Genomic DNA, 10,026 nt, shown 5'->3' with positions numbered 1-10,026 from the left:
CTCAGTGTGTGGGTGCACCCCTCGCGGTCCCGAGTTCCTTGCTCATTCTTATCCAAAGTTCAAATCAAATAATATTCCAGTAAACTAGAATCATGAAATGGTATATTTAATTAAAAAATTTAGATCATTAGAGGGGACTTGATAACATTAGCCATTGTATTAAGTAAGATAATAATAATAATAATAATAATAATAATAATAATAATAATAATAATAATAAATAGTATCAGAAAATAGCCTGATAAAATGAGAGTTGGTAATCTTTGATAACTTCTAGGGAGGAGTATACGAGAGAAACAAATTTTGGACAATGAAACCATTTGTAGAAAGACCTGAAGTGTGAGGCGGATGGAGATTAGGTTACATTTTGGTCATAGCAGCATACAATGGAAAACAAAGGGTGAACATCTTCCAGTCTGCTGGCCACATAAAAGGGAAGAAGTGTTTGCGCTTTGGCTGCAGAGCTTATGCCTGTAAATTGTAGCAGGAACCAGTGCAGCACAAGGTGACTCTTATACACTGGGAACTATGGCAAGAACTAACTATATGCACAACAACTCAAAGGAGTTGTGCTATTCAGTTCTGTAGACAGGCAAATGGATTGAGTACCACATGTTTACCTGAAGTCCTAAATGGAGTGGAATGTGTTGTATTCCAGGAAGTCTGATTCCAAAGTTGGGGAATTTAATACTTCTCTATACTCATCAGTGGGAGACTCCAAAGCTCAGGTTGCCAAGTGATATGAATGCGTGCTACAAACTGATGTACAAGAATTAGGTAAGGTGGGGCTTCTGTGAAGAGGGCAGCGTTACGATTGTTTTTTATGAAGGGCTGTTGCTTTCCCATTTAAAATCATCTCAGGGTTAACAATCGACTCTGCCTTCTAGCTAACAGTCTCCCAAATGGGAACTTTGTAACATCAAATCCCTACAACCAGTGTTTTTATATTTTTCTTCCTAGAAGAAAATGGGTCATTTTCAGTAATACCTGTGTCAACTATGGAAAAACAAAATAAGTGCTATTGCTCACAGAGTTGACTATTTTTCTTTGTCCTGTGCTCAAATCTTCCATTTATAGATGCATCCTATAAAAAGAAAAGAGAAAAGCACCAAGCTTATACATCTTTGTTGTTGGGATGCAGTTCTTTAAATCTAAGAAATAGGACACTGAGATGTAAAAGCATAGATGTGGCCCTCTCGAATAAGCTATATTATTTGACTACACAGCTGATAGTGAAACATTAAGGACAACATATAAATTGCCTAAGCTAAGTCCCAGACTGACCATACTGTGTTCTGTAATCCCTAAACCATGGCAGAGGCCCCGTTATGCTTCTCTGTAGTCAATAGTAGCTGAAAGCAAGTTGATATTGCTAAATCAATGTCTGATAAATCAGACTTTAATTCACATTTGATGCCACCACATGCCAGTAGCAGTGTGGCTTTTCTCCATCATTTTTCACTGTTTGTAAAGGAGCAGGCTGGGAAGAAAGAGTAGCTCCATTCTCACCAAAAGATCACACATAATTGGTGGAAACAACCTGCGGTCATGAGCGCCTACTACTTAAAATCTCTGTACAAACCAAGTCTTCCTCCTCATCACACAACAACCAGTTCAGAGGGACTCTGCTAAATCAGCTTTCCCAATGGCCAAGCCATGGCTCCATGCCTGCATTACTCTTCCTTTTATTGTTTTCTTATTATCAGAAGAATGATGGTCTGACGGTGGTAGTTCCACACATTTATGTTACTATGCTTTTGTCAAATTCATTTCCCTACACACTGCTCTTCCTTATATTCACTTTTCCTCCGTTTTCTAAAATGTTTTCAAAGTATGTTCTATTGATTCCCTGTAATTCAATAAAATAGATGGTACCCCCCCCCGTTTCCATCTTCAATTTTATTAATTGGGTTCTTGTCTTCTCTTTCTTTTGGTAAACATATTTAAAGACTTTATCAATCTTAAGTTTCAGAGATTCACCTCTAATTCACCGTCTTGTGCATCATATTTTTAACCTTTATGCTTTTTTACCCTGATCATTATAATGTTTTGCTCTCCACTGCTTTTGAATTTGATTTTCTTTTCTTGTCCTTATAGGACCTTGAAATGTACCATTAGGTTATTTATTTAACATGTTCCTTAATTGTTAATGTGGGCTCTCAAAACTACAAACACTCCTCTCTAAACTGCATTTCAGCATCTCAAATTGTCTGGTAGGCCATGATTTCATTTCTATTGGAACCTAGGAATTTCAAAGCTCCTCCCCAGTTCCTGTGGTAACTCATATGGTCTCTGTGTATTTATGCAACTTCTATAGCTTTCCTCATTATTCATCTCTATTGTCATTCATCCATGACCCGATAAAACACAACCAGTTATTACGATTATTTGTACTTGATAAGGGATTTTGTGACATGTATATTATATACATATCAAATATATTACATTTTAAAGAATGCACTATGAACTATGATAATATGAATTCTGGAACCCTTAGATAGAGAAGTGTGTGTGTGTGTGTGTGTGTGTGTGTGTGTGTGTGTGTGTGTGTGTATGTGGTGTCCCCTGATTAGTTTTTGCCAATTTCACGCAAGCAAGAGATAGTCATTTGAAGAGAGAATTTTAATTGCAAACAAATATCCCCACCGGATTGGCCTGTGGGATGTTTTCAAGATATTTTTTGATTAATAATTGATGTGGGAGAATCCCTACAATTTTAGATGATGCTACCACCAGGCAGGTAGTCCTGAGTTATATAAAATAGTAGACTGAGCAAGCCATGTAAGCATCATTCCTCCATGGCATCTGCTCCAGTTTCTTCCTCCACGTTCTTGGCTCTGAGTTCCTTCAATGATAACCTGTGATGTGGAAGTGAAATAACGCTCCCCCCAGATACTTTTGGTCATGGTGTTTTACCACAGCAAAAGAAAACCCAAGGAAGTGTTCACTCCATTTAACTTATATTATGGATTAATTATTGGGCTTCTTTGTTGGTTTTAAATTTGGTTGTAAAGGTTATTTCTGGGCTCCTCTGACACTATGCTATTAGTATTTGTCTTACTAAATTGAGTGGTGCAGTGTTTGATTATTATACCCTACAGATGAATTTTTGTTGTTGGTTTGTTTTTTTTAAGATATGAAAGCAGGAGGAAGATTTTGACTGTTGGTAAGAAGGAGGAAGTGGGAGGGAGAAAAGAAAGGATGATGGGATTGAAAATAACCAAAATAAAGTGTGTGTGTGTGTGTGTGTGTGTGTGTGTGTGTGTGTGTATACAGTTTTCAGAGAATAATTTTAAAGATATTTTAAGTGTCTATTTGTGAGGGATTTGGTGTATGTATACATAACACATGCATGAGCAAACCTGTGGAGGTCAGAAAAAGACATCGGATTTCTTGGCACAGGAGTTACAGGCCAATCGTGGGTCAACTGATTTGGGTGCTGGGAATGTAACCTGGGTCTTCTACAAGAACAGCAAATGCTATGAACCACTGAGCCATGGCTCCATCTCTCTAAGAATATGGTATTTTTTAAAGAAAAAAATCCAAAATCATCTGAGGAAGAAAGGAATCTCAGGTTACAATACCAGACAAGGAAGGATAACATTTCATTAATTTCATCAGCAATCAGTTATTTGTACTATAAAACAATGCAACAAAGTCCATGAGTTTCTTTGCCAAGAAGGAAAAAAAAATCAATATGTGAAAATAAACTAAAAGCTAAAAGAAAAATTCAGTATGGACTCAGAAATTAAATTTTCATTAGCATTCTTAGAAAAAAATAACCTAAGTAAACTCCAATAAGAGAAAACAAAACAAAGCAAAAGAAGAAGAGGAGAGTGGAAGACAGCAAACCATTCAGTATGGGTACGTACCCCACCGCCAAAGTCAGAAGAGCAGTGGAGATGCCTGCCTGGTGTAGGCGTGTAAGTCTCCTGTGTGGTACATTTCCTTAGACAGAAAAACCAAATGGGAAAGAGACCGGTTCATATCCAAACCATCTGCACATAGCCATGCAATGTGTGCTGCACCGTGTTCCTACGGCGATCTTCAAAGGAGAGTTTTATGGACCACTTTTTGTCAGCACCTAAGTAATACTTTGTGTTGAAGTCACGAAGCCATATTCCTGTGTTCTTCACAATTCCATTTCTGAGATTACCTTTGATAAAAATTGCACGTCTTCGGGATTGCCACTATTTCCCGAATAATGCCATTAAGCTGATTTAATTTTCAAGTCTTCTGGCATCTCCTTTTTCCTTTGTATTCCTGATGTTCCCACTCTGCTTTTCTTTAACGACATAGAGTTGCTGGCCCGAAGATGCCACCCATACCTTCCATGTTCTATCTCTCTGCTTATTCACCAATTAAGGAGATCTGACTTTGTCAAATAAATAACCTTATCAAAACAGAGAGGTGGGGGGGGAGGTGTCAACAAACTACTCCTTGACAGACATAGCAGAAATTCACATTCAAGGGGGAAATGAGAAGAGAGACAAAGCTGGTATGGGCAAGCGTAGAGATGGCTTAGCTGTAGTGGCATTTCAAATGTATTTTAATAGATAAAGACTGCCTGAAGATCTGAGAGTACAACAGTCTCACTGGTCAGCCTTACAGACCAGGTTATGGTAACACACACCTTTAATCCCAGTAGCCACACCAGTTGCCATCGAAATTGGGTGATGCATGCTTTTAATCCCAGTGGTGCACACCTTTGATCCCAGCCCTGGAGAGGAATACAGTATGGGGAGATGTCTCAGACACAGTCTCTTTCTGAGATTCCAAGAGACAGGATCACCATTTTGGGGCTGAGGTCCAGGTAAGAACCAGTGGCTGACTGTTTTGCTTTTCAGATCTTCAGGTTGAATTCCAATTTCTAACCCTGAGCTTCTCTCAGTGGTTAAGATTAGTTAGCTGTTCTTCCAGAGGACCAGAATTTGGTTCCCAACATGAACACAGCAGCTCAGAACCATCTATAAATCCAATTTAATGGAATTCAATACCTTCTTTGACTGTTTTGGGCACCAGCCAGACATAGACATACATGCAAGCAAAATACCCACATACATAAAATAAAAAATCCAAAAATAATTTTTTTAAAAAAGAGCATAGCTCAGCAACCTGCTATTGTACTTGGCTTGGGATACACATTCATACACAAATACATCCTTGTTGTAGACACCAAAGAGTGTTTGTCCAAAGTCATACTGCTACCAATTTAGACTAGGGATTGAAACACTGTTTTTTCAGTTAAAACAATTTTTAAATTGTAAACCCAATACCCCTTTATGATGACAGCCACTATGCCAGTAAAATGTCTCTCAGTACTTCTGTTGTCTCCATGTCCCCATCCATGCTTTGAATCTCCCAGGATCAACACCTCCTAGTGGCGGTGACTGAGGCACACTCTGTAAGTGGCTCTCCAGTAAAACACATCTTGTAGTGTTCACAGATTTTTAGGAGCCTTGAGCACCCAAATAGCTGGGAAGAAATAGACTTTTCCAATCTCTTGGTCACACAAAAAGCCCTGGTCACAAAATGGAACCAAGAGTCAGGAACATGGCAAAGGATTGAAGGGTGGGGGGTGATGGCAAAGATATAGGGGAGATGTGTGGAAAGAGGAGTCATAATCCATTGTATATGTTTGTGTCAAACAACAAAATCACTTTTAAGAGAGATACATAAGACATAGAGTGTTGAGCCATGGTCTCTGAAGGAGAGGGATCCTGATGAATACAGAGTAAGAAAGTTTAACTCCTGAAAGCCCCATCCGCCCTGTCACCAGCTGCTGATTCTAGGCATTCACGTGCCTCTCTGTGGGATCCCCGGCATCCAGTTTGTGAGTCACTGCCTTGGCATATGTCAGGGTCCTTGGTTTTGGTGAAATTGCAGTCTGAGGACTAAATCAACACTCACATTCTGGATATGCGGACAACAATCTCTAGGAACTGAAAGATGCAAAAAACAGGGAAGCTCCACCCATCCTTCCATCCTGTAAGGTTCAGCTTAGCTGTGTGCTCAGTGTGTTGACAGAGAAGGATGGATTCAAGGGGAAGTGATCGTGTGTGCAGTTATTATTTGAGTAGGACGTAAGTGATTCCTCAGGATAAGGAAGGAAACCTGACCCGGAGAGGAAATTGCATTCATTAATCATCATTTTTATTTATGATTATCATCAGATACAGTGAAAGTTCAGGCTTGTGGATGACACATTCTTCCTGAGTGAGACAGATGGGATCGAAATGGTTTCAAGGAGCAAAATCAAGGATCAGTAGGAGGGTGTCCCATCGTTCAAAGCAGTCTATCTCTGAGTGGATGAGATATGAGCTATGAGCTAGGAGGTATAAGACGTCATTGTCTGGCAGCCATGGGTAGTGCCCTGCCTGATCTAGCAGCAGATTTATAGAATGGTAAGTAATGGGTAACAATTATAGAGTTCTAATCACAATCATAGGCTTGTTTCCTCAGCTCTAGTCATTCATTCTGATAGCCACATGAATCAATGGGAAAACATTGCTGAAAGTCATTCTGATAGAGCTGCTATTGACTGCGCCATGGTAGGTCTAACTGTGTTACCAACCATCTCTCTCAAATGAGCCGTTTCCAGGGTAATTCTCTCTTTAATGGATATTTGTACAGGACCACTGAACAGGAGAAGAGCCAGGCTGGGAGATATCATGTCCAGACTGTTGCCACTAGAGATTTTCTTCAGGCACAATCCTATTGGACACTGTAAACAAGTAAGAAGTGAGTGCTGGATTTAGAATCCCTAGCATGACAGGTTCTGATCAACTATAGCTCAGACTTGTACCTGCAATGACCCAGAAGCTCCTCAGACAGACTGTCATGTGACAAAGAGAGAGGAAACTCTCCTCTTCTCTAAAACATCTTACTGGCAAGGAAACTGATCTCCAGAGAAGTTAAGCCATGATCTAAGGCCATGTGGTAAGAGTTATCACAGATAGTCAAGTCTCATTGCATCTCCCACTGTAGTGTGACTGCTAGTCCATGTTCCTTTAGTAAGAAAGCTCAGAGACTTGACACAGCACTGGCTATGCAGTTTTCTCTTAGTCATACTCGTGTGACACACACACACACACACACACACACACACACACACACACACACACGTGAACTCATGTACCTGTGCATGTGTGGAGACCTGAAATGGTGTCAGACATCCTCTTCTATCACATTCTTCCTAGTTCTCTGAGGTGAGATTTTTCCCTGAAGCCATGGCTCCTTTCCTTTCTTTCCAGCAGGGCTGAAGCCAGCAATCCTCCAGTCTCTGTTCTTCTTTGGAGCTGTGGCTATAGGTGAGCTGTGGCTATAGGTGAGCTGTGGCTATAGGTGATCTATGGCTATAGGTGATCTGTGGCTATAGGTGAGCTGTGGCTATAGGTGCACTGTGGCTATAGGTGATCTATGGCTATAGGTGAGCTGTGGCTATAGGTGAGCTGTGGCTATAGGTGTGCATACAATACCTAGTTTGATAAATGGTGCTGGAATCAGAATTCCATCCTCATGATTGTACAGAAAGTGTTCATGACTGCTGAGCATCTGACCAGCCCACATTTCAGCTCTTTTCTTTGCTTCCTCGTGCCAAACAACCTGCAGAACAATGAATCTCAAAACCTCAGGAGTTTTCTAAAAGCACGATGTTAACAATCTGGATCCCACTGCATAATTAATAAAATAAAATTTCCCAGGACAGAAGGTTAGATCAAAACCTTTGTAAGACCTCCACGCTGATTCTATGACAGTCTGCCAAACAGTGACCTAGGGATTTGCCACTGTGAGTCTATCTCTAGTGATGTTGTATCTTATAAAATCTTGGCTCTTAGAACTTCACATGTTGTGCAGAAGAATATGGTTCTGCTACTAAACTTATTACTACATGGAAGAGATGACCATATGTGTGAGAAATTATTTATGAAGTCCTTCAGCATAGTTTGAGTTCTCTATGTATATTCCTATTAGCCTCAGTTTACAGATTTTTGCTCCAAGTCCATTTCTATACATTATCATGTGACCATGACCTCCAATAGGAAAGTTGATGGAAGCCTTATTTATATCTTCATTCAATTTTCTTTCCATATGTAAACATCTGCTGAGAAGAATCTGTCAGGAGACTTGGCCTAAATCTTATAACTGCTTTCTAAAAGTTTCTTGGAAAAGATCAATAAGCATATTTAACATCATATTTAAATTAAAAAAGAAGTGCATTTAAAGGAGGCAAAGAAGGTATACCTTTGATTATAAAAATAATTCATGCTAGGGACTTCAGAGGATCTTAGAATGGGCTAATCCATAGTTATTTTATATTTTATTTCAAGATTTCATACACAACCATGATGCAGTTACATATTTTCTATAATCCCTATTCCCAATCCAACTCCCCCCATGTCCCCCCAACATTTTGTCTTTCATCCATGACCTACCTCTTCTGCTATATTTGTTTTTGTCATATGTATGAATATACATACTATATATTATATGTATAAATACAACCTTCTTAGTTCAATTAATGTTCTTATTTGCATGTGCTAGGGACTGGCCCCTCAGGCTCAGGGTTTTGTCCCTGGTTCTCCCTCATCAACAATTGACTGTCCATATTTCTTCAAATAGGGATAGAGCCTTGTAGTGTTTTTCTCCATTGATGGTGAAATATCTGTTGAAGTCTTTGCAGATCTTCATACATAATACTTTTGGGAGTTTATGGAGCAACATCCCTTTCCTGTTCAGATAAAAACTATTATGTAACAGTTGTCCTGGTCTCTGGCTTTTATGGTCTTTCCACTCTCTCTTCTGTAATGCTTGCTGAACATTAGCTCTAGGTATGGTGCTATAGATGTCCCTTTGGGGGCTGGACAACCCAACCTCACTTTTTCTCTGCAATTTTAACGGGCTGTGGATCACTGTATTAGCCTGTCTCCTGCAGAAACTTCTTTGACGATAACTGAGATTTGTGCAGATCTTTGAGTATAAATATCAATATTTAAAAGGCAACTAGAAATGATTACTTTAGTAGTATGATAGTAGTAAGTTCTTCTTTAGGACCTATGACCACTCAAGTGATGGGTTCTTAGCTAAGTTTACAGTAGCAGGAATGAGGCCCCTCCAATTGAGTGAGCTTTAGATCCAACTGGACAGCTATTGGTTGCCCCGAAGATAAAAGTGCCTCTATTTCACTATTGAGGCTCTCTTGCCTCTCCTGGTGTTGTGGTCCTCAGCCCTTTACAGCTGGATTAGACTGTTGGTAACTATTCTGCATTAGTAGCTTTTACAACCCATTCTAGCATTATGAAAGCTGATCTCTAGGGAGGAGATTTCAAGGTCAATGTGATATCTATAGTAATAGGATCTTACCTTCATATTCTGACAAGCAACCAAAAGCAATAGTATTAACCTATATTGTTTGGAGGTCTCTGAACCCCTCTGACCAACAACTTGAATGGAGATGTCTCCTACTTGGTACTGTTTTTTTTTTTTTTGTTATATGTTCTATGGCTCATTGGGAAGCATTATTCCTCTGTGTGAGGTAACTAAATTAAAATTATATATGTGTGTGGTATGTATATTATTAAATACTCATAAAATCATGTTTCCTTAATACCTTTCCAATCACTCTTAGTGTTGTTTATCTTTTCTTCCTTCCTCTGTATTACACTCAGTCTCCGCTTTCCAGCTAAGTTCCCCCTCATTTTTCTTTCTCCCCTTCTTCATGTCTGAATTTTTTATTAAGAGGGATCAAGGAGTAGAAATATACACATATATATCAACAGAATTAAAATAAATCAAAGACCATAATAATAACTTCACTCATTGGTTTATACTTCTTTAATATTTCATTTTTATTCTTCAATTATGTATTTATATATGTGTGTGTCTATATGAAAGTCTGTGAACTTGGGAGTAGTGGTGCCTGAGGGGGCCAGAAGGAAGCATAGGGTCCCATAGACTTGGAGTTACAAGTGGTTGTGATCCACCCAAGGGTGCTGGGAACTGAACTCTAGTCTTGTACAAGAGCAG

This window comes from Microtus ochrogaster, chromosome 5, assembly GCF_000317375.1.
Source record: "Microtus ochrogaster isolate Prairie Vole_2 chromosome 5, MicOch1.0, whole genome shotgun sequence".
Lineage (NCBI taxonomy): Eukaryota > Metazoa > Chordata > Mammalia > Rodentia > Cricetidae > Microtus > Microtus ochrogaster.
Note: the sequence above shows the minus strand (reverse complement) of the source record.